Source organism: Acomys minous (genome assembly GCF_964271855.1).
Source record: "Acomys minous genome assembly, chromosome: 1".
NCBI classification, from domain to species: Eukaryota; Metazoa; Chordata; class Mammalia; order Rodentia; family Muridae; genus Acomys; species Acomys minous.
Window position 1 is genome coordinate 9426205 of NC_140483.1, and position 26544 is coordinate 9452748.

Consider the following 26544-nt stretch of genomic DNA (forward strand, 5'->3'; position numbering starts at 1 on the left):
CTGGGTGTTGGACCACACTGGTGATAAGCACAGCTACCACTGCACATAGATATGAAGGTGTGGATGTACAGTTCTTCCACAATTAATCAAGTGGCAGAAAAAAACCTATAGGAAAGTTAAGAGACCCTTGAGAGATGTCAGCAGGTGGCAAAGCACTGAGCTACAGAGGCCCAGTGTGGCCCCGTGATGTAATGTCCCATTCAGAATGCAATGGTGGCTAAACCTGGGTCCCGCTTGCCAAGGTCTTACCCCAGGCTCACAGAGCTCCTGGTCTCTTAATGCAGTCTGCAGAGGTTTAATCTACTTAAGATTCTCTGCAGTGACTGCATGATAAAACATTCCCAGGCCCAGTTCCTTAGTTCTTTTCTCTCTTGGCCACTGTCTTTTAGGACTCACACTCAGAAAGCAGAGCAACAATTGGGACCTAACTACATTTTAACGTAACACATTAGTGCTTCTGTTCACACTGTAAAAGGTAATCTGAATGGTTTCAGCATCTGGATTCCATCACAGCAAAGTATAGCACGTGGAATGGGAGAGACTTTTTTACATTCGTGTGGAATTCAGGCAGCTGCTGGAGCCACCCTTGGGCCTGCTTGTTTCAAAGAGATTTGCAACAGGCTTAAGTCAGAAATGATAAAATTGTCAAAAAATTTCGGAATTCCTTTTGGAAGACAGCTAAAAAAAACCAAAACAAACTTCCAAAAGGAAAAAGGGAAAGATTTCTGCCTGCAAATTTTTAATAACATGGTTTATTGAGTCAAATCCTGAGTGCCCAATAGTGTCTGGTATATATCTTAATATATATATGTATTTTTAATCTTCCCAATTTTCCTCTCAACTCTAACATTGGTTACAGATTACAAATTACATGCTTTTAAAATCAGGGATATTAAGGGCTTGGTTTTTTTTTTTCAACATTTGCCTTGTTTATTTAAACAGTGAAAATGTTGTGGTTTGGTCATTAAAATGCAGTTGGTAAGTGAGGCTGACTCTTTGTTCTCCAGCTGTGTTTCCACCAAACTACATATCAGCATTTATTAATCATGTGACCGTGTTGACACAGGAGCTTCTCCCCGTGCATCCTGCAGCACACAGAGATGTGGAGTGCCTGAGAAGAACGCAAGACTGCCACATGTCACATGGACCCAATATCTGCCAAAGCAAGTGCTGCCTGCCTGCTCACTCGTCTGGATCTCATCTAAAGGGGACCGTGGCACAGGGAGCTGGGCGGGCACATTTAGAAGCCCTTCTTCTGACATGTCAAGAGATGTATATGACAAAAGAAAATGTTAGGGACGCAACAGTGAGAGGGAACGAGCAATCCAAAGGACCCAACGCCTCTTGCCCCCAAGGACACCAGCACTCGTGTGCACATACCCACCCACATAAAGACTCATACACACACATAACTAAATGATGAAAATAAATATTTAAAAAATAAGAACAAAAGGAACTTAAAGAAATATTTCTATAGCCACGTCCCTAGTGGAACTACTCATTATTTCTAACTTAAAAAATTGTATCCACCGAGAGATGACTGGATAACCAAATAATGTATGTTTATAATAGCATATTATCTGGCTTTTAAAAAGGAAATTCTACTTTTGAATGGTTGTTCATGCCTGCAATCCCAGCACTCAAAAGGTAAAGCAGAAGGACTCTTCAAGTTTAGCACTATTCTGGACTGTACGACAATACCCTGTAAGAGGGGGGTGAATGACGAAGAGAGAAATGTGGGAAGGTGATGGGAGATAAGATGGGGGAGGGGCGAAATGAAGGGAGTAGAGGGAAGAGGAGGGAAGCTACAATGAACAAAAGAGGATAAAAGGAAGATGGAGGGAAGCAAAGAACCAGAAAGAAAGAAAACAAGGAGGTGGAGACGTGGCTTAGCCAAAGTTCCATTGCTGTGAAGAGACACCATGACCATCGCAGCACTTATAAAGGAAAGGATTAAATTAAGGTTAGCTTACAGGTTCAGAAGTTCAGCTCGTTGTCGTCATGATGAGGAATCATGGCAGCAGGGAGACATGATGCTGGAGAAGGAGCCAAGAGTTCTGCATCTGGATCTGCAGGCAGCAGGAGAGACACTAGGCCTGGCTTGAGTATTTGAGACCTCAAAGGCCACCCCCAGTGACATACTTCATCCAACACGGCAATGTGTACTCCAGTAATGTCACACCTCCTAATAGTGCCACTCCCAGATGACTGCGCTTTCAGATCTATGAGCCTTAGGGGGGCCATTTCTATTCAAACCACCACAGAAAAGATGGATCAGAAGTGAATGAACCTGAATCCTGTATAGCACCAATGTTACACACACACACACACACACGAAAAAGAAAGAGAGAGAGAGAGAGAGAGAGAGAGAGAGAGAGAGAGAGAGAGAGAGAGAGACTTCATATGGCCCTCATTAGTGCTCCAAACTATCAATAATGACAGACGCTGAACAGACTGTCTTTTCCTAGCATAAATGCCACAATAAAGTAATTTTAAGACTTAAGAATTAGTAAGGATTAACAAGAGGAACAACAGTCTATAATAAAAGTTACTTACAATTTATAAATTGTTCATTTTCTGGTTTTTACTTTTGCTCTTGCTGTTTTCTTTTAAGATATAGTTTTATGTAGCTCAGGCTGGTCTCCAACTCTCTATATAGTTGTGGATGGAGTGGGATTTCTGATCCACCCACCTCTCTCTCCTAAGGGGTTGGCTCACAGGTATGCAGTGTCATGCCTGGTTTGCATGGTGCTTAGGATCAAGCCTGAACATTTTTGCATGTGAGGGAAACACTCACCAACCGAGCTACCATGCCAGCCTAGCAACCTCCGGCCTTAAAGCATATGAACTGCTTGTAAAATTACTTTAGTGTTTAGGTACCTGAAACCACAGCAAGCAAAGCCATAGACAAGTGCAGACCACTGTTTATTCAAGGCCTTTTTTGTCCATTGAAGACCCCTTGAGTTTATAAAAGCTGAGGGATGTCGGAGAAGGTGAGGTTGGGTAATGTGCTTTGAATTACAACTTTAATAGAATTTTGGAGTTTGGGACTGAAACAGTAAATAGTTTTGACAAACCCATGCCCGGTAATCACCTCACTGAGGAGAAAGCTGTCCACTATTAAACACTGGTCTGCTAAAGAGAAATGCAAAGTCTTAATTCAAACCATGTCCACTCCTACTTGGAAACCAATGAGCAGCATAGATACATTTCATTTTAATATCCCAGAAAATACAGTGTGGCTATGTGTCCTACCCTTGGAGCCTGGCCATAATGCTTGCCAGTAAATGACAGAGGTCCATCTGCAGCAAATATTATGGTGACTTCTTTGCACCTCTAATTCACTATTTTTCCAGCTTCTGGCTGACCCAATTTGGTGGCTACATGTTCTGCGAGTAGCATAGCAGGTTAATAACACAAGAATAATCTTTCATATTTGGCTGGGTGGGGGTACAGAGACTCCCAGGGGCTGAGGGCTTCTACGAACTCAAACCAGATGGCCACTGCCTGAAGTAGGGGAAGCCAACTGCATCTGAGCAGGTTATTCAGTGGCCCTCTGGCAAGACTTTGAGCAGTTGCTGCTCTGATTAACTGCAAATGGAAATGGTTCTTGTCCTTTCATGCTATAATGTTACCCACGCTGTGGTAGGCTCAGTGAGGTCTCTGTTGGGTCTCAGGAAATGTGCCATCAAAGTTATTCTCAGAAGGTCCAGGGTTACATTCTGGACCCTAAATTATTCTGGTTTTCAAACTTTAAATTCTAGTGCTTATTTAAAAAAAAAAATAGATGATGATGAGGGAGAGGAGGTGGTAAGTAAAAGGAGAGGACCCTTTAAATTCCTATTCTCTGTTTGCTGAGACATTCAATTATCTGACATTGAGCTGAGGGGAGAGCATGTCATGCACATCAGAAACCATCTCATGCATGTCTCTTCCTTCAGAACACTGTGCTGTAATCACTCACCAGGAAGAACGGCTGTTAGCTGTGAAAGGATCTTGGAAGAGATAAAAGGACGTCTGCACTCACAAGGTTCAGAGAGCAGTCACAAAGTGGTGATGAAAAGGCAGGAGGAGGCCCAACAAACAGAAATTAGATGGTGGGCAGCCAAGAGCCACTGGCAATAGGGGACATAGGAGTTGATGCTAAGAGCTGCATCACCCTTCAAGGCTGGAGGATCCAGACCCAGGGAAGTCTGCTCAAATCCCTGTACCAACCAAGGACAATGCATGCAGTAAACCTAGACCCCCTATTCAGATCTAGCTAACGGACAGTGCATTCTCCACAGCTGTATGGAGAGTGGGGACAGACTCTGACATAAACTCTGGTGCCCTCTATTTGACCACTTCTCCTTGTTAGAGAGGCCTAGTGGCACTCAGAGGAAGGGTAAGCAGGTTACCAGGATGAGACGGGATGGGCTGTGATCATATGGTGGGGGAGGAGGTCTCCTTCTGTCACAGACCTAGGGGAGAGGAATAGGGTAAAAGAGGAAGGGAGGTGGGAACAGGAAGATACAAGTGAGGGGATAACAATTTAGATGTAATCTGAATAAATTATTTAAATAAAATTTTTAAAAAAGAGCTGCATCACAATGTGGTAGAAAAGTAGCCTACATTATTGACTTCATCGTTCCAGAAAAGTCTATGATGTCATTCTCATATTTAGCAGCTCATTATAAATGAGTACGGTAAACCCCATCAGTCTTCTGGGTACAGTTACACTGGGTACAGTGTGAGACATTCCAAGAGCTGTGATCTCATGCCATCAGCATGGTGATGGGAATAGCTCCCAGAGGTGTAGCTACCTATGCCACTGTACCAAGTTATCTAGAATTGAGGTCACTTCCCATGGTCATGTACTAGTGGGACAAGGATTTGGTCCTGATGTGCATGATCCTTCGCTACATAAGCATCGTAGTGGAGCCTGATGCCTTCTGCAGAGACTTTAAAGAAACCAAAGGGCTGCAGAAACATTAGGCCTTCGGGATGGAGAAATGGCTGAGTAAAACCTTTGTTTTATAAGTGTGAGGATGTGAGTTCGATCCCCATGAGACACTAAGACTCAAACTCCTGGTAGAGAGTTTTCCAAATTCTTCCAAAGCTGTGCAGAGTTGCCTTGTGTTAAAAGGAGAAAATATGAGTTAGAGAGATTATTCAAAACTTAACTTCCAAAGGGTCTGACGCCCTCTTCTGGACTCCACCTGCCTAGCACACATATAGTTCACACACATGCACACAAACAAATGCTCATCACATAAAAATATTTCAAAAGAAGAGAATGGAGAGCCACCATCTCTCTCATTCTGCCTACTGCATAAATACCCTGACCAGGCAGGAAGCGATATAGTCAACTCATTTTCAATTTGAAACATCATTTTATAACGGACACTTACACATAGCTAAATCAGGAAACCAGAAAATACACATGGGGAAGTAGGCTTTTCTTGAGAGCATGTGACAACCCTAAACAAATGGTTTAAGAATATCCTAGACCATAGGAACAATGCTATCCCTGTCTGAGTAGAATATACCTGCATCTATCTGACAGCATTACAAACACAATGGGAAAATAGCAAATATACATAGATACAAATATAACTTAATATATATTAAATTTAGCGCAACCATCTGAATTGGTGACTAAAGAAGAGCCACAAGCCAACAATTCAGTATTTGATTCCACAGCAATGTGGAAAGCTATATTACTATTTTGTCCCCAAAGAGAGCTATGGATTAGAAGTCATTCCCACTGAGGTATATGCAATTATCCCTAAAGAAATATGTCATCACTTTAACCTCAACACCAAACTCAAACTGAATATGTTTTGGTCCAAGATATGAAAAGAATCGAATTCGCAGATAGCTTGAGGTGGTTTCTCAAAGTTATGAAGATGGAATGAATATAAGTTATTGAATGTGAATTGTAATAAATGAGACATGAGCTGTACCGTGACAGGTCGGCTGTTGAGCTGATCACAGAACTTCCTGGTCTGAGTGCGTGGGTGTACTACTGCAGGGCGATATACCTTAGGGGCTCTTGGCAAATCACTTGGTTGCATTCCCTGATCCTCAGCAGATGCCTATAACCCACATGGCGAACAGACACATACAGTCAGTATTTCACTGTAACACTGAATTGAAACTGACCTAAGGACCCAGCCATGACATATAATAGAAGCACAAAGAATTATGAATGGTGTAACTCCAGAGTCTATTACTGCTCAGACTGGCTCAGTTATCTTAGTAGCACATAGCCCACTGACAAAATGAATGTACTTATTGTTAGTATCTGTGGCTCATCGGCACAGTAAGTGAGTGGAATATTCCATGTGAACTTGATTTAGAATAGATAGAGCAGTAGACAGACCCTGTGGCTTTGGACATTAGGAGAAAAGAGAAGTGATTTATGATGTCATTTCTGTTTACAAATGATTCGTTTTTCTGTCAGAACTAAAGGATTCATTTTCAGTATGACGGTCTCTTGCAGAGATTGCCCTGCACCACTCTCCTCTTTCCCACCAACTGATCCCTCCTGTTGTGCACCATGTGTGTCCTTCACAGCCCACGTAATTTACACGAACAACTTTCATTTGAAAACTAACCAACACTCACTGGAGAAGCGAGACCAGGCTTATAAATGAAACCATCCAACCACATCTTTACCAGCAACTCCAAACGCTCTGTGATTAACTTATGGGAAAGGGGGAGAAAGTAAACCAGATGGGGCAAGAGAGAAGACGGTCCTGAGAATGCCACCGGGTGACTAACGAAGCTTCCATGGCAAAGGCAGCTGGAGAAAGATGATGCTCTGGCCAGCGTTGAAATTATTTCTATGAATTCTGGGTAAGTTTGTGAATTAGAGATCACCTTTCTTTGGTTTGGAAAAGGACAAAGAAACTTTAAAAACATCATGCCCTGTTCCTATAAGAGAAAGGAAGTAAGCTAGGGTATGATTTTTCTCCAAGAAGAGGCAGCTAAGAGTGGATGCCAATGAGGTTCCAGCCACACCACACACCACACACTCCAGGCTGAGATGAAGAGCAGCTGCTTGGGAGGTCTTCTCTCGTTGATGTGAGCTCCAGGAGAACATCAAGCTCAAAAAGACAGAGTAGGCTACAGAAATGAGAGCAGGCACTGGATACACCAAGGAAGAAAAGGATCCGACCAGAAAAAAGGAGACTGTGGAAACCGGCAGTAAAGTGGTGTGGGAGCCAGATGCTGAGATTTGCCAAGGATGCCCTAGAACTAAGAACCTGGAAAGGCAACAATTTGCTACTGCCTCCACAAGCTATGTGGGAACATGGTACACAGGCTGCCTAGCTTAGCCTAGTCTCTGACGGGTCAGGCTGGGGAGAAAATGCAAGGGTCTCAAAGCTAACCATTGACAAGTGGGGCTCATGACTGAAAAGTCCCATGTGTGGAAAGAACAGTCCCTAAAACACGGGCCGTGAAGTTATGATGGACTGTCAAGGGCACCTCAGAAGCAAGAGCTAAGGTTCCCACCCAGAAATCCCTCTAAGGGGGAGACACACTGACGACAATGTTTTTGTATAGCTGAGACTAGTAACCTCCTTCCCACCTGAAGAGACTGTGACAAAAGTCAACAAGGGAAGAAGAAATCACACCATACCAACCAGCAAGGAGTACCACCTGAGGTCATACTATCTTTTTACCTTATCTTGTATGTATGGACATTTTACTCACATGTCTGTCTGTCCACTATGTGCATGCCGTACTGAGGAGACCAGAAGGCGTTAGGGGTCCCTACAACTGGAGTTACTAAGTATTTGAACTGCCCTGTGGGAATAAGAACTTGAAACTAGGTCCTCTACAAGAACAGCCAGTGCTCTTAACCTCTGAGCCTCTGAATTTTGTTTTTTTAATTTGCACTTTTGTACATGTACTGCAAAGTTGTTTTGTTTTAGCTTGTATCTCACCTGAGCACGCCTGGTGGCCGTCCTTTCTTTCACAATGTCCGCTCTGCAATGTTCTCTGAACTACTTTTCATACATCCCACCCACGTGACTTCTTTCCTGTTCACGCATCACTTCCTCTTTCCCCTTTTCTGCATCTCCTCATCTCACTAATTATTGGTAGACACTCAGCTCCAAACACCTATAAGCTACAGTTTCCCCCAGTTAGAATCCTAGCAGGACTCCCTGAACCACAGCAGGGATGGGATTGACGTGCATCTTGTCCACTCCCGTTAGCATCAGGATGGCCATCAGTCATGAGAGCTCTTATTGCAGTTTATTTTGCCCTTGCCAAGAGTAGTGAGAAATACAGAGCCAAGTGAAGACAGCTCTTAAGGTTAGACTCGTGTAAAAATAAATAAGCACAAAGAATGAGGTAAAGAGACAAAATCAGCTAAAAGGATGCCTTGACTCTAACAGATGCCCAGAGCACAACAAAGAAACACACACACACACACACACACACACACACACACACAGAGAGAGAGAGAGAGAGAGAGAGAGAGAGAGAGAGAGAGAGAGAGAGAGAGAGAGAGAGATGGCAGGCTATTGCAATAACCTCTACAAGCTCACAACTCTCCAGGCTTGAAAATTAAATATACAACCATATATATTATATGTGGTGCACATCATCTGAAAGAATGTTCGGTAAAGTAAAAACCCTGTCCCCATGAAAGCTGAGACAGACAGGAAGAGGAAACTAGGTTCCTCAGTACAATTCAAGGACATACCTCAGGGGTTGGAAGCCCTCCACTGTTTCACCTCTTAACGTTTTCTCCATGATCTGATAGTGCCAAACTAGGAATCAGGCCTGTAACATATGGGGCCTGGGGGAGTCTATTCCAGAGCCAAATCAACACACAACTCTTTGCTGGTTTTGATTGCACAGCAGGACCAACTGAGACCCTCCTTGTCTTGAATTAGCTCAGCTGTATGATTCAACTTTCAACTTGAATAGTGACTTTGTTTAGTTACTACTGTTCTCCGGGTAAATATAAGCTCTGACAGTTTGGTGGGAGGGAGTTAACCATCCCAGCTCCAGAGTATAGTCAAGCCATTTGGGGAAGAAAGCAGAAGAGGCCTCACTTCATTCTGCCTCAAGAACCCACCCTCCTCAGAGAGGAGACGAAACAGAAGAAAACAAAACACCAGAAAATTCTGCGATTCTCAAGACTGTCATCACATTGCTAAGTAAGTATGGCTAAGGTAAAGTTCCAGTAGCTGGAAGTGCCAGACTGCCTTCTGCAGCTCTCTCCAGCCCCATCCCTGACTGAGTTCATGTTCCAAGGCCACTCAAAAGAAAACTGTCAGAACTCTTGACAAATCCAGGGAACTTAGAAAGAGTCAGCCAATCCGTGAGGAATTTGGAAGAAGTACCTGCCGGGAGTGTACCCCACTTGTAAAGGAAGGCTCTGTTACACTGTTAGGGCAGAGTCTTGATTCTTGGACCCTAAAAATACACTTACATGATGTCTATATGTGTTAAGATGCAGTTTGGGAAAGTGCTGGTGGCAGGCTAGAAGGACAAGGGTGGGAAAGATCCAAGGTTTTCTGCTTTTGTGTTCTCTCTCTCTCTCTCTCTCTCTCTCTCTCTCTCTCTCTTCTTTCACAAAGAAAGAAAGAGGGATACATTTTCTGAAGAAACAAGAGGCCAGAGATCCAAAGATAAACAGATTAGGAGGTAATTGTACACTATAATTTGCTAACAAAAAAATTTTTTTTGTATAAGTTGCCAACCTGTGTAAATAACACACAATTGGGAAAAGACCGCCAAGCAAAGCCAACTATGATTGCTTCTATTTTTCCCTCTCCATTAGTGTTTTAACACTAGTGCATTGTGCAACAGAGTTAGAAAGAAAATATTTAAAACGTTCGCTTTGTAGATAGCCCTTGAAAGGGATTTCTGTAAGCACCTGTGTGATTGGTGCCCTCTAGTGGCTAGGAGGACTCCAAAAGTACAGTTTTCTCAACTACAGAAGGGATATGACAGAGCATCCAGGCTTGACTTCCTTCCACAGCTCAAATGGAAATGGGGAAATGGGGAAAAGCTTATATGCCGGGATGTCACTTGGCATCCTGTTCTCCTAGACTGCCACACTTCTTCACTGACGTTCTGATGACCAGACCTATGGATAGAACTACCAAACAGTGACCAGTTGCTTATTACAGAGAAGGGATTGTGCCTACGGGGGGGGGGGGGGTCAGACCTCCTTCAAGCATGGTCCTGTTATTACAAAGCTATCCGTGCTATGGGCCACAAACTGACGTGCCGTGTCTATGTATTTCCTTATATTCTGGTGGGAAATTGAACATCCTGCAGACTGGCGGAGGGTAGCCAGATCTGCTGCCTTGCCTCTTGTTTGAGATGTGTAAGAGCTTCCAGCTCAGTGTGAGTAAAACTGACACCCACCGGAGACTTTCTTTTCCCTTGTCTGTAACCAGAGTGAGTGGCACAGCCTACAAATGTGCATGTCCCTCGGAAGCGTAGTCTCTTCTGCATGGACACCATTCTTCAAGTCAATGAATTCTACCCCTGAACTTCCTTGCAAACTCGTTCCTCTTTAAACATCCCCATATGCCCCTTCCAACCTGTGTAAATGAATAAAGTTGGTTTCTAACAACTCTGTGTGTGTGTGTGTGTGTGTGTGTGTGTGTGTGTGTGTGTGTGTGTGTAAAATGCAGACCTAATCAAGCTTTTCCCCTGATACAAACCTCTTGATGATTTTTATGATAAATTTCCAAGTTCCCTGCATAATCAGGCCCTGCTTATCTCCCCAGTGGCTCCTGTTCCTCTGTCCAAATATAACAACCTAGTACATTCCTTTCTGCCTTGGGGCCTTTGGGCAGATACTCTAGCCTGGCGTGCATGAGGCATGCTATCTTTTCTTTCTCTCTCCACTTACCTAGCTAATCAGTGATACAAATTAGCGTTTTAAAGCTGTAAGCCTCTCTTTTGTTAAAAGTCAGATGTAGGGGGGAAAAAAACTGCCTTCCAGAGAAGACGCTGTCTCCGCCCACCTCTAAGCACCTGGTTTCTACACTTGCTATACTCTGGAAGGCCCTGCTTTAAGTCGATAAGAAAACGTAATCAAGGGCTTTTGATCAAGTTGAAGCTGGGCTCCCTAATGATGGAATTTACCTAATGCTTCTACATCCCACGTGGCAAGCTTCCGTTCTCTGTAGCTTCTGGTTAGCTAACAGACAGAAAGGCATGTGAAGTCTCCTGAAGTCATGATGTCTTTGCTAAGTGGGGCTTCCTTGAGCAGCTGAGACTTACTTTAACCTCTGAGTTTAAAATAAGTTCTTAGGGGTTCTAGTCAGGAAGCTTGGCTGGTAACACGCCGAGAAATGTGCTCACCGCTCTTCATTCTTTTTTATCATTATTTTATTTGCAGTTCATTTCATCTTCTTTGTGGTACTAAGGACTGAACGTAGGCCTCCAGAATGCTATGTCCCTGTCCCACCATCTCCAGATCCCCAGACGCTACAGACAAAAATGTCACTGTTACTGTGCTGAAGCTCTTAGTCTAAATGATGGCATCACCCTTACTTTTCTTTTGTAGATAATCTAACTGTACAAATTACCTGTGAAAACACTGAGTGTGGAGAAAAGCTACCTCACATGCTCATTTCTTAGATGTATTTGGTAGTTGTCACTCAGAGGGAGCATTGGCTAGGTCCTAGGTCATATCCAGGTAGAATTTGTTATTTCCGGGTTCCTTAATCCATCGAAGAGTGCGAGCATCCTGCCCATCCTGACACGCTTCCTCAGGAGCTCTGAGACATGTCGGGTCTCATCTCTGTGCCCAAAGGAAATATCTTGCATTCTCTCTTACTAACTTTAATCTCTCAGATTTCAAAATTCACACCACTCCATCTGTGTTTGTTTATTTGTGTCCTGAACACCACTGTACGGTGGCCTGGACCCAGGATATATTCAAAAATATTTGTTGAGTGGGTAAAGGCGAGGCTTCCAGAAATGGACAGTGGTTTCTGGTCAAAACCATGCAGTAAAAGAAAAAAAACTAGAAGAAGAAGAAGAAGAAGAAGAAGAAGAAGAAGAAGAAGAAGAAGAAGAAGAAGAAGAAGAAGAAGAAGAAGAAAATTATTGTCAGGAGTGAAGACCATACGGGCTGGGAATATAGCAGAGTCCGAAAGGCCTGAGATCAAAAATAAAAAATGCTACCAGGAAGCCCCTCAACACACACTCACCAGTCATCCTAAAGTTTCTCTCTTCCTGTCTCATGTACACTTTGTGTTTCTGTCTCATACCCCTCTTCTCTGTAGACTTGTTCTTCTGCATGTAAAGTGTGTGAGGGCCATCTTAAGTCTCTTGCATCAGATGTGGAAACTGTTAAGATTGAGGACTGCCACCCTCTTGCTTGGCGTGCCAGCTCTGAACTACCTGGGTCTCTCCAGACCCTCACTTCCACCCTGAAAGCACAGAGCAGTGAGCAGGACCCTTGTGTCACTCAGCCCCATTCCACCCTCCATCCAAGGTCCCAGTGGAAAATCCCATGCCAGGATGATGCACCCCCACCCTCTGAACAAAACTGGTTAGTTCAGGATTTACTATAAAAATAGGAAGTTCCCCCCCCTCAAAGGACATTAGCTTTTGGAGCTAACCAATAAAAAGGCAGAAGCTGTGTGATGGGGGTTGCATTAATGGCCGTGCTCTAGAGAGAACTCATGCCTGGAATTCATTTCCTTCCCAGAACCTGGTCCTTAACCAGTATGTTCCTTTTTTTTTTTTTCACTTAAACCAGCTAAATTTGTTTTTGCCACATGCTACTAAACTGCTTTTACAAATACTCTAGAGATTTTGAGAAACAGACGCTACAGACAAAAATGTCACTGTTACTGTGCTGAAGTTTATAGCGGGTCTCTGGGGAGATGAGCCAGGTGGGGAAGAGTCTCTGGACACAGCAGTATCCTTTGCTGCCACTCGAAGATCTGTACTCTTGAGGCAGTGACATAGGTGCTAGTCTCATCTACTGGGAGCCTAAAGCAGAGTGTGACGTGACTATTTCTGAACAAAGACACAGGCGTGATTCTATTTCTAGAGAAATAACAGAGCACGGATTTGAAAGCAGAGTAGGGGACTGGCTAAATAATTACTGTGCATTTACTTCAGAGAAGGCAGTCAATGTTGTGTCAGTATGAGAAAATGTTTAAATGGATAAGGAAATAAAAGTTAGAACAGTGTGTTGAATCTGAGTGTATCTCAGTAGGCAGTTTACATACATTTCTGTGGAAATAACTAAAGATACACAAACAATGGTTGCGCATTGACAGTGTGAACACGGTACATTTTCCACTCTGATATCCTGAACTATAGCAGAAGTGTGATTGGTAACCTTCAAAGTGAATTTGACTAAATCTAGCATCACCTAGGAGATCTACCTTTGGACATACATTTTTAAAGTTATATTTTTAAAATTTGTATTACTTAAGCAATCTTAACTTTATTTATATTTTGAACATATTCTTTCCCCTCCCTCAAGTCCTTCCAGACCCTTTCCCTGCCCCTTCCTAATTACCAGACTTTAAGTTTTCTCTTAAAAAGCAAAGAAAACCTCAATACAACAACAGAATCTTCCAAACCCAAGAAGATAAAGTAAAAGACACACACACACCCAAATAAGAAGAAACACCAAACTGTAACCAGATTAAAACACACAGAAAAAGCTGTGGAGTCTATTGTTTATTGGTCATCTACTCCTGAACATGAGGCGTGTCCTGGAGCAGTCAATACTCCCAGCATCACTCTCTCAGAGAAAACTGATTTTCTCCTCCCAGCAGGTATAAATGACAGTTCAGTCATCAACCTTTGCCTAGTGGGTATACCTTCATTCTTCATTCATTTATTCACTCACTCATTCATTCATTCATTCATTCTTGATTCATTAATTCATTCATTCTTAAATATAACAAAATAAAATATAAGATAAAACAAAAGCTATCACATTGAAATTGGACAAGATAAGCCAACAGAAGGAAAAGGGCTTATCTTAAGGGTATTTCCAAAGAGGGGTTAACTGAGGCAGGGAGACCCACCATCATCCCATGGTTTGGGGAATCTGGCTGCATGAAAGAAAAGAAGAAATCATGAACACCAGTATTGGCCTCTCTCTGCTGCCTGGCTACAATTATAAGGCAACCAACAGCCTCACAGCCCCACAGTCACAACTTTTCCACCATGACAGACTGTATCTTCTCAATGAACCAGAATAAACCCATAATTACACAAATTGCTTCTTGTCAAGTATTTGGCCCACTCAAGAAATGTAAATCATGCAATGAGTAGAACGTATTTTTATGATTTAAGAATGAAGGTAGAGTTGCTAAGAATTTATCTAGCTTTGTCATCTGTCCATTTTGGCCACATGTCTCCGAGTGAGGTAGTTAATTATGTGAACCCTAGTTAATTACATGGCGCAATGACACCACAGCATGTGCCCTACCTTCAGTGCCAGATTTCTTCCGACCATGGGACTGAGAGTCATCAGCTCTTAGACCTCCAGTGTTGCCTTTGGTGGGAAAACGATCTGCCTGTGGCCTACCTACCGTCCCAGGCAAACAGTTCATGGGAGTGTGAGTTTTCCTAAGGGAAACCTGACTTTCCCTCTTTTCTTTTTTTACATATACATTTATAATATTACACATATAATAAACTATATACTGCAAGAACAGCCACAAAACAATCAGGAATTATATAAGCGTTACATTCATATGGAAATCTGACTTTCAAATAGACCCCTGAATGCCAGCTATGTCTGGTGGCTGTGACTTTTGTGAGAACAGGTTGTTTCGTCATTTTTTTGTGTCCTCGGACCTAGAACACATTTACTCACTCAAAGCTATTTTAGAGAGATGTCTGGAGAAGTTGCGCAGCAGTCAAGGGTTCTTGGCACTCTTGCGGAGGACCTGACCTGGGCTCCCAAGACTCACAGTTGCTTATAATTCCGGTTCCAAGGGGTCTGACCCCTCATCTGATATCTGAGGGCACCAAGCACACACACAGTGCCCACGTGTAGACATGCCAACAGAACCCTGATATCCATAAAATATAAATAAGTAAATATTTTGTAAAAAATTTTAAGAGATGAGGAGAGAGAGACAGACAGACAGAAAACAGAACACTGAGGTGCACATCTGTAACCAACCACTTTCAAAGCAGAGGCAGGGGAATTTCAAGTTCAAAACCAGCCTGCATTATATAAGGAGACCCTATTTCAATATCCTTGACTAAAATAAAAGGGCTTGGAATGTAGTTTAGTGGTTGAGAGCTTACCTAACATGCTCAAATATCTGGTTTCCAGCCTTAAAAACCACAGAAAGAAAGAAAAAGAAAAGGAGGAAGGAAGAGAGGTAGAAGAGAGAAGAATATACCATAAAATCCATCTTTTCAAAGTGTACATTTCCAACGTCATGCAACATCCCTAATATCTAATTTCAAAACATCTTTTCAGCTCCAAACAAAGCCCCTCCCCATCCTCTACTCCCAGTCCCCATCGACGACCACAATACTTTCTGCCTTATTTTTTCCCATAGGGTCTATCCATGCTAGCCTGGGACTCATTGTGTAGCTCAGGGTGGCCTGAAGCTCACAGAGGCTTGCTTGACTTTGTCTCCCCGATGTTGATACTAAGAGTGTGTGCTGCCACACCCAGGCCTTCCTGAGCCTTTGAATTTGTCTGTTCTAGATGTGTCAAATAAATGCAAAGCTGTTTAAAAATACTTTTAAAGCACAAATAGGTAAATGAATGAATTAAAATCTCAAAATGTAGAAAAATAGGTTATAATCTATAGATACTAGATAGATATTAACTATAGGCACTGTGCAGACATTATTAGCATTAGCATTTTGTGTTTCTCTTGAGATTCTGCAGAAAGCCAAGCATAGAAATGGATCTCATGCCTAATTCTCTACTTATATATACTTATCTTTGAGCCTTTTACAAGTTAGGCAAAGTATGTTTTATTTCAGAGCTACACCTTAGCTGGCCAACCTCTCTGTCTTGCCCACTGTGTTAACTATAAGGAACAACGTGCAGGCAAACCTGTTGGTGCCAAGAACCACCACAGGATGTAATAATGATCTTTACTCTGCAGCTCTGCAGAACCGAAGCCATCTTGTGGTGAGGTGATGAAGAGCAGATGTGCACGTTTGCCCAAGAACCTCCATCTGTGAGAAGGTCGCTGCCAATCTGCCATCACCTGCTTTATAGGTAAGTGGCTTCCCAGTAGGACAGTCCCTGGGACCATCACTCACCGTGTTGCCATCAGCTAGCTCAATGTGATGGATCTTTCTGTACCTGATTTCGGATCAACGAGCTTCCCTTGAATGACCGTCAGATGGAGCCTATGTGTGGTAGTAAGCATTTAAGATTCCCCAGAATTGTGGACTTACTCTACTAAAATAAGCCCATATTCTTGAAAGATAAATAAGACCTGTTCTTTGAACCATATGAGATCCTGTAAGGAACCAGTAGAAGATGCTAAAAGGTATATCAAACAAATTACTGTTTCTAAGAAGCGATACCCATCAGCTTCAATTCTTAATGTAAACTTAAAGTCTATTAGGGAGGGCATTTCTGTCCGCCCAACAGTTCTTGGGACAGATGGCTATAACAACACACAGACTAACAAGGAGGAAACTCTAGCAAGGGGGAGTGGTGTCAAGCTCAGATTGGAAAGCTGTGGCTCAGATACCTCCATCCAAAGAAGCAGCGTCAAGGGGTGTGTGGGAGCCGCCTTAGGAATGACAGCCTTGCCTCTGCAAATCTACCTTAGTAGATATTGGTTTCTCTTGTTTCCAGAACTTCTCCTGTCTCCCTGTTTATCAAAATAATCTTTCTGATAAAAGTCAGTAGAATGTCAAAGAACAACCAACCATATGCAAGCCTTGCTGCCCACATTGCCTGAGCCAAAGCAGTGTCTTTGGAAAGGAATAGCATTTTCTACTATAGAAACCCAGGCTTGTTTACATTGAAAACCATACAATAAGAACTCAAGTCTTTATATTCATGGCTACTCTAACACTTGATTGTGTTTACTGGCTTTATTTTTTTGTGTCTTCATTTCCCCAACAATCTGCAAATGCTGGATCAGACAATATCTACCACTGGCCTTTTTCTTTTTCTGTGTGTCTCAAAACACTTTATACTCTCCTGATACTGCTTTGCTTACTCAGTACTCGGTAACGCTGAAAAATATACAGGCAAATATTTTGTTTACAATACATTGAAGCTAATGACGGGCTGTAAGAAGATTGTATTGCCCAGAGTTCTCTATTTGACTTTATCAGCTCAGCTTACCTTGAAAGAGTAACCTCTGGTCACTGCTTGGTCCTTGAGCCTGGATGCCTGAGTAGTTTGAAAGAGTCTCACACGGCTGCCTCACACCAGAAAGGCCTCCTATCCAGCAGTTCCTCCGGTCCACGCTGCTAGTGTCTCAGCAGTCTCTGGGTCATGAAAACCCTGGAGGGTTCCCGGGGAGCTGCAGGTCATTCCTTGGTGGTGAAAGCCTGGGAGTGCGGCTTCTGTCATCAGCGAAGGAATCAGGAGCAGCAGCAGCAACAGGGGAAACTGGTTCAGCTGTAAGAAGGAAGGCCAGGTGAGCTGAAGGGGAGTGATCTGCCTTCTGCTCTGCCCCTTTTTAAATCTGGGATGCTACACACATTTAGAGCAGGCCTTCTCTTATCAATTAAGACAATCAGGATGGTGAGGTTTCTCTACCCAGGTTGTAGCAAGTTGACCTTTAAACCAACCACCACAATGTCAAAGCATGTCCAAAAGTCACACAACTTCAGACTTCATCTTTGGTGGTGTGTGTGTGTGTGTGTGTGTGTGTGTGTGTGTGTGTGTGTGTGTGTATGCATGTTCCTGTGTGTATACTGTGTGTGGTGAACACGCACATGTGGAGGCAGAAGTCAATACCGAATGTCTTCTCAGTCTCCAACTTTCTTTTTTTTAATGATTTCTTACTGAACCTAGAGTTCCCTGATTGTGCAAGACTGACTGACTAGCAGGCGAGCCCTAGCCTCCTGTGTCAGTCTGCCCAGCACTGAGATTACAGTCACAGACCGTCATTCCCTGCATAGACCTCCCACTCTGGTGCACCTTGTCAACTGCCTCTTTCTCCTGCTATTATATAACTACAGTTTTAGGGCAGAAGCCCAAACTCTGCCAGCCTAATAAGCTGGATTCTTCCCCCATGCTAATTAAAGAGAAGAAAAAGCAGAAAGCAAGAGTGAGACCAGAAGTTTAATTAATGTGGGAAGAACAGCCAGTGGGGTCCAGTGACCGTCTATTCCATCTCCAGATTTCCAACTTAAGATTTCTGAGGCCAGAGACAAGCAAGAAGGCAAGGGGAAACAGCTGGCTCCTGAGAGGGAAGAGACAGATGGGAAAGGCAATAAGGAAAAAAATACCTCTTAAAAAGAGTGCCAAAGTCAGACCATGCCCAACATGGTAAACTGCTAAGTGATTATTTGTCTTTGAAACAACTCCATGAATTTAGACTAAGAGCTAACTGTAGGGGGAGGGATCAACTATCAGGTAACTGCATAAGAACCTTGTCTTCATAAACTTGCCTTCAGTGACTCTCGGCAGGGCTGGCATAGGGTACCCCCATCTTCTTAGTGCTCAAGCAGGGCCTCCCCACATAACACACATTGGTTTGACTCTCTCAATCTTCCTGCTTCGGTTGAGCAAACCCAGTCAGAGTCCACACGCGGGCACAAGGTATTGCCTACTAGGAAGCAGTGAGGAGCCTGCTTCCTTGAAATCGCAGCAAATCCTTCCTCTTCTAATTGAGTCATCTTAACTAGCCACCTAAGCTCCAATTTTCACACACGAGAAAAAGACACAGGTCTTCCAGCTTTGTTAGAGGATTAAACGAGATGATGCTTGGAAAACCCTTGCTTCAGATTATTGTGTCAGTCCGTCCTTCTTTATCCTGGCAGACTGCACAGCTCAGCTTGTGTGGACACAAATCCTGCTTGCTCAATTAGGAGATGCTTGAAGGGCTGTGGTGGTGTATGAATGCTAGGATCCCAAATTCAAGGAGAGCCTAAGCGATGGAGTAAAATTCTTGAGGACTGTCTCATTTGGGGTTTCTATTGCTGTGATAAATACCATCGTTCAAGGAAGTCAGAGGAGGAGCCTGGAGGCCGAAGCTGATGCAAAAGCCAGGCAGTGGTGTTGCTTACCGGCTTGCTCCTCATGGAATAAGTCTTGGCTTACTTTCTTACAGAACCCAGGACCGCTAGCTCGGGAGTGGCCCCACCCACAATGGGCTAGGTTCACTCACAATGATCACTAATTAAGAAAATGCCCTACAGACTTGCCCACAGCCCAATCTCATGAAGGCAGTTTTCCAATTGACACTCTCTCCTCTCTGATGATCCTGGCTTGTGTCAAGCTGACAACACTAGCCATCACAAGGGTAGAAGGTTTTTTATTTTATTTTATTTTATTTTATTTTATTTTATTTTATTTTATTTTATGTGCATGTGAGTGGTATTAATATATATGATGCATGCATGCACCCACAGAAGCCAGAAGAAAGCTGGATCCCATGGAAAGGCAGTTGTGAAACACCCATGGGTTCTGAGAACCTAACTCAGGTCCTCTGGATGAGCAGCAGGCAGTCTTAACTATGGAGACTTTCTAGTTCCCAAGGTTTGTTTTTCAACCAAAGTCTTCACATTAAGAAACAGTATGTAACAATAAAAGCCTGCCTGAGGACTAAAGGGGTCTGGTTAAACATGTGGAAAGCTTAGTGAGCTGTGCAATCACCAGCTCTGGTTGTCCCAGCACATTGGCCTCTTCTCCTACACACCAGCTACAGAGACAAGCAGCAGTGAAGACCAGACAAAAGAAGTTTGACAGAATAACCAGCCTCAAAGGCAAAACACAACAAACTTCATAGCCTTTTAAACTTGAGGGTTTTTAAAAATATATTATTGTTTAAAATCCTATTCATAGTATTTTACATTTTTTTAAAGCCTGGAGCATGATTCAATAACAACAAACAACAACAACAACAAAACAAAAAGCAAGCAAACAACAACAAAAACATAGCAGGCAAGCGGGAAATCTCAGCAGCTCCCTTGAGGGAAAAGGCAGAGAAGAGATTTTTTTTTAATCCATGCTGTTTGAGTGAAGCAGACAGGTAGCCATGCAGGAGGGAGGGAAGCTTCAGAAAAGGAGGGAAACACAACATGTTAGGGAAAGCTTGCTTAGGACAGAGATAGCAGAAAAGGAACAGCTGAACTTTCTGAACCACTCAGAGAGGTGGACAGACTCACGAAGCTGCATGACCACCACTCTACAAGCAACTAAATAGAAGGCAGGGATGCTGGAAAGGAGGGGTATATTATCTCTTTAGAGGTATAATCATTCCTCCTATCTCTTTAGTATGGCTAGAAGTGGATCAGACAAACTGAGGGGTGGTCTTGCCTTCCTGGGGGGCTGGTTCCCTAGCCCAGGGATTGACCAGCCTGACTCAAATGTTGGGTCTCCACCCAAGCAAGAAACTCTATTGTCCTGATCATAAGAAAACAGTTTTCCTCTAGTAGGCCTCTGTTATTACTGTAACAGTTCCTCCTCCGAAGGGATAACCCTAAACTTGTAGAAGAAACATTATTGGGCTTACATTATGGTATATTATTGAGAGAGAGAGAGAGAGAGAGAGAGAGAGAGAGAGAGAGAGAGAGAGAGAGAATACCACAGTGCACTTGTGGAGGTGTGGAGGTCAGGACAACTTTCAGACATCAATTCTTTCTCTCCACAATATGTTATGTGTCCTGGGAATTGCACTCAGGTCATCATGTTTGACAGCAAGCACCTTTGCCCACTGAGGCATCTCACCAACTCATGTCTCATGTTTTTAAACTTCTCTCTACCTACACCCAAATGCTGTTAGAATTTACATAATATTCATTTTCCAAAGCAGATGTACAAAGAATGTATCATAGATCTATAAAAACAAACCAAGTGTCATCATAAGAAAAATGGAAAGTTAAAATAAGAAGTTGCTCTCTACCCATCCATCCATGTATCCGTCCAAGTATTCATCCATCACACCATCCATCCATGCATCCATCCATCCATCACACCATCCATCCATGCATCCATGCATCCATGCATCCATCCATCCATCCATCCATCCATGCATCCATGCATTCATGCATCCATCACACCATCCATGCATCCATGCATCCATCCATCACACCATCCATCCATGCATCCATCCATGCATCCATCCATCCATCACACCATCCATCCATGCATCCATCAGTGTATTCATCCATCTATCACACCATCCATCCATGCATCCATCACACCATCCATCCATGCATCCATCCATGCATCCATCCATGCATCCATCCATCCACATATCACACCCTCCCTCTACCAATCTATCCATTTATTCATCATTTCTTATGTTAGTCTATTCACTTACCTGTCGATCATTTATTCCATTATCATCTACCTATATGTTCATTTATAGAATAGATTCAATTTCATAAAAATCCTGAGAAATTTTATTCTACTACAAAAGATATATTCTCTTCATTTTATCGAGTCTCAGTAAAATGGAAGAACTTAGCAAGTACTTCAATCATTCTGTGGCTTAATCTGTCCCTCAGTGGATATTTTTTATAATTTTAAGAAAGACATAACAAGTTTCATGTTTACTTTTTACAAATAAATTCTACATTTTCAAATAAAAGAAATGAGAATTTTTAAGTTTTTGAGAAAAATAATTTTCATTGGTCTTTTTCATAAATCGCTCTCTCTCACCACCTTTTGATTTGCTTGTCTGTAAAATACACATATTAGACTTTCTGTACTTTAATAAGAACATACCATACCTTCAACTATAAATAGTGCTTTTATCAAAAATGTCAATGATTCTTAAAAAGTCCCATAGTGTATTGACCCAATGTTCTTTTATTTTTGCTATTGATTACCTAATGCTGGTTCCTTCTAACTATGACTTATATTCATCACTCTATAGATTAATTTACCAGTGGAGCAAAATCCCCATTCACTTAGTTTATCCAGCCACACGTACCCAATAAAGCACTATTTTATAGTCCATATTTATTTATACAAGTGTGTTTTATATTTTGTGATCAATTATGTAGAATTATTTTGAATGATAATATTTACAATAAGAATTATATCTTTGGCAAGTATTTAAAATGATTACATTTTACATATCAAGTGAAAATCATGAGGAGATTTATAGTTTTCCTAAATTCCTTTAAAAGGTCTGCCAGCAAAATATTTAAAGCTCCTATTTTAGCCCCTGTGTGTGACTGTGAGAAGATAAACACGCGGTAAAATGTGTAGCACACAGCCTCACTAAATCACATGATAATGCTTGTACTGTTGCTGGCAGATATATCTTTTAAGTTGGTGTTGTTTTTCTAGAAGTAAGGATGGTTTTGAAGAGAATGATTTGTGTTTTCAGTCCTAGAATGACCAGTGGCCTCTACATATTTACGTACTTGACAATAGGGAAAATCTTCCATGATGACATAAGCATGCTGCCTTGCAGCTTGAGCTCCTGTTGCATAGACATGAAGATTTGTAAGAGAAATGTGCCCACTGGGCTTTTCCTGGACAATTCGTCATATATTATTATGCAAAGTAAAAGCTGGCAGTAAAAAACTTGGTTAGAAAAAAATGGGAAGAAAAACAGAGAATTGGATTAATGTCAACTTTTGAATTTGACTTGTATTCTGTTTCTTCCAAGTATCTGTTTGGAAAATATGAAATGCCAACATTTTACAGAATGATCTCATCGCTATAAAAATCATCTTTAAGCTTTTCCTTTGAGTTTTGCTTAGTTAGCTCTGCAAGGGGCCAAACAGAGGCTCTTAACTGGATCCTAGGCAAAAACTAAACTCTCATATTCTTAAATAAAATTGATTATTTTGCTTTGATTAGGTTTTTAATATCATATTTGAAAGCTGGATCAGTTTCTTTAACTCTGATTGATTCTTCTTAGAAAAGTTATTTTCCCTGAGGTAAGTCTTCACATCTAAAATATTCAAAATGTTCAGAAATATTAGAGTCAATCAATCAATTTTAGATCAATAAGTTTACTTATGCCACGTTTCCACCATTACGGTTTAGAAAATAACTATTGTCTTAGGCTCCAAACTACCATCCCAAGGTAAACTCTGTTGTGGGCCAACATGAAAGGCCACAGGAACAGCTGCCAGTTTGTTATATAGTATGAATAAAATGGTAAGAATTAAAAAGGGGAAATCTGACTCAGAGGAAGAGGCATGAAGGAAGGGCAAGGAGGTAAGCAAGGAAAGGCGCTGCGGTCCTGAAACTGTGTCTCTTCTCATGTGTGAATCTAGATTTCACTATTCACCTATACACATGACAACAGGAGAGGGGCCATTCAAGGAGAAGAAGAGAGAAAATGTGCTGAATAGAAACAAGGTACAGAGACTTAGCCAATGGACAGGACATTCTCCACAGCTGACATTCACATGAACTCTGGAGCCCCATATTTGACCACGTCCCCTGGATGGGGAGGCCTGGTGGCACTCAAAAGAAGGCTAACAGGCTACCAAGAAGAGACTTGATACCCTATGAGCATATACAGGGGGAGGTAATCCCCCTCAGTCACAGTCATAGGGGAGGGGAATAAGGGGAAAATGAGAGGGAGGGAGGAATGGGATGATACAAGGGATGGAATAACAATTGAGATGTAATATGAATAAATTAATAAAATACATAAATATATATATATTTCACAATCAAAAGAAGAAAGAAAGAAACAAGGTACAGTTATGTGGATATAAAAAATGTCAAAATAAACTCTGTTACTTGGTATAGAACCAAAAAACCTCAATAAAATGATCAAAGGCATGCTTTTGTCACCCGGGCTCCTCAATGCAGTCCAGATACATATTACACTAGGAAGTCAAATCACACACTCACATCTAATTCTTCAAAGGAGAAAGAAGCCAACAGGAAAGGAGAAGAAGACCGTTATCTTGTTCTGGGAGGGAAGAAAAGGATAGAGAGGCTAGATTTGCTCCCCAAAATGTTTGTGATTCACGTGAAAACACAATCACTGGATGTAGGAACGGGCTCAGGGCAGGGAAGGGAGTCTTAGTGGCTATTGTAGTCAGAGATAGTAAGGGTGACTCCATTTACAGTGTCTCTGTCAGCTTGGCTGCTGTAGCAAAGTACCATAAACACTGTGCTCAGATGGAAATGTATTCTCTTGCAGCTCTGGGGGCTCAAAGCCCCAAACCAAGCTATCAGTATGGTTTGCTTCTAATAAGATCCACTAGACAGCTGTGTGGTGGAAAGTTTGGGGTTTTATATGTTATATAGACATGTTTTTGTTTTAATCCAAGATGTAGGATATGGGGCTGACTCAGATTGTCTGCAGCAGCAAACCAGGGCTCTGAGAGGGGCCCTTTGCCAGCTGCACAGAGTTTAATTCTGAGGACTCTGGAGAGGGAATAAGTGCAAGAGCCAGGGGGTAGGTGGGTAGGGGGGGCTCCAAAGAAGAAGAAGAAGGCTGCTGCTCCTGGTTGCTGTTGATGTAGTTTGACAAGAAGTTGGAGAGGTCCTGAAACTAAGATTAGTTTGCCCCCAAGGAACTCAAGGACTCTACCCATCAAAGAAGTAGCTAAAGAGAACTGTGTCCCCTCCCCCCCCCCAACCTTCTTTCTCCCCTACCTGGTGTTGGAAGGGATTGGGGTGAAGGGAGAAAGAGGCATAAGGAACCCAATAAAATAGATTTAAAAATACATATGAATACACAGCTATCTTCTAGATTGTGAGTAAGAGTGAAAAACTACCCTGTCATTGTAGAAAACAATGGAGAGAGAGAGGGTGGAGACACAAACACACACACACACACACACACACACAGAGAGAGAGAGAGAGAGAGAGAGAGAGAGAGAGAGAGAGAGAGAGAGAGAGAGAGAGAGAGAGAATGAGAGAGAATAACTCAAAGCTGGGTTGAAGTGCCAAATTAATTGGGAGTCTGCAAATAAGCAGACAACATAGGAGAGAAAAGGCAGGAAATGGGCAGACCAGGCAAATTAGACAAAGGGAGGAGAAAGATGGAGAGGTGGCAGGAGGGTGTGGTTTTCACCAGAAAGAGGACCCCCCTGGTCACAAAAGGACGAGGGTGCCACCAACTCTCCTGCATGTGCATTTCCCACCACCACGTCAGTGAACTCTTCTGGGTACCATGTTTTCACCATCTCACTCAGCACAGTGCTTCATTCATCCATCAGGAAAAGCAACTTCCTGTCCATTACCAACGTTAGACTCTCACATAAGAAAGAAGATGTGCAGAGGAGGGGTCATTTGCACCCGCGTTCACCTGCTTCATTATCATCTACTAAACCAATAGCCATCTTTCAAGCACACCCCCTACAAAGACATCTTCAGATGCTACAAGGAAGAAAAGAGAACTCGGCCACAGTTAGACACCACTGTATGCACCTTCATTACAGGATTGGACATAAGGTCTTCTCCCTTCAGATCACATTTAGGAGGGGATAAGTGTTTATGAGGTTTACAGTGAACTAACTTTGTGGACTAGGAAAGCCTACGTCTTGTGAAGATAGTAACAAATAGGCTTATTAGGACACTTAATCAGCATCAGTGACCTATTGCATGCAATGCAGCAGTGGGCTTCTGTCTGAGACGCACTACTTAAAAACGCAATGCTCTATTCATATCATAAAAACGAATATTCCTATTAAAAGAAAAAAGTGTCTCTCCACAAAACAATCAGGATATAGGGGCAGATTTTAAACACACACACACACACACACACACACACACACACACACACACACACACACACCCTTACTACTTTTCATTTCTGAAACTGAAGAATTCTCAAAGGACCATTTTCAGAAACACTAAAGTTCTCAAAAAGCTTCCCGGAACAGCACATTACTATAACTTGACACCATGTTTTAGATATTACCCAATAAACGTTTGCAAGGCGGCAATAAACCTTGCTTCTAATAGCAGGCTTCATGCTGCGCTACCCAAGTGCAGAGGAAATGACCGAGCAGAACGCTCACATACAGCATCCAGGGGCAAAGGCAGCATCAAAGAGCACCAGATCCCAGCTCGTTATGATTGCTCTGAGGAGGCTCAGAGGCAGAGCCAGACCTGAGTCATTCCTCATTACAGGGCACTTACTCCAGTGTTTCCTAGGTGCCTCTAAATGTGCAAGCACTTGGTAAGGCTGTGTTTGAGGCAATCAGCAGCGTTGGTCCTACCTGGTCGAAGAGGCAAAAGCAGAATGGTGTGCAGGGCTATGTGATAAAAACATAGTCAGTCACACAGAAGCTGCCGGCTCTGCCAGTACACAGCCTCGGGGCCCAGTTTTGAGACAATATGTGTGAGATGTGAGAACTCCATCTTCTCAGAAGGCTGTAGAGCACAGAGACTCACGGCAGCCGACACTAGTTTGTAAAGAGGGTGATGCATTGTTGCTGTGGGACTTTCTCTGCTTAAAGCTCTTAACTGATTTTAATTTGCTACTAAAG

At 42.5% G+C, this 26544-nt stretch overlaps 1 long non-coding RNA gene across 1 annotated transcript in view; it reads right to left on the reverse strand.

Moving 5' to 3' along the window:
• Positions 1-26292, reverse strand: part of LOC311599825 — a 148056-nt gene extending 121764 nt beyond the window's left edge. Inside the window, exons 1-2 of the long non-coding RNA XR_014780010.1 lie at positions 26275-26292; positions 17291-17569 (exon numbers count right to left, since the gene is read on the reverse strand). This is a non-coding gene — a long non-coding RNA (uncharacterized lncRNA). The remainder of the gene's footprint in view (positions 1-17290; positions 17570-26274) is intronic.
• Positions 26293-26544: the final 252 nt, after the last annotated feature.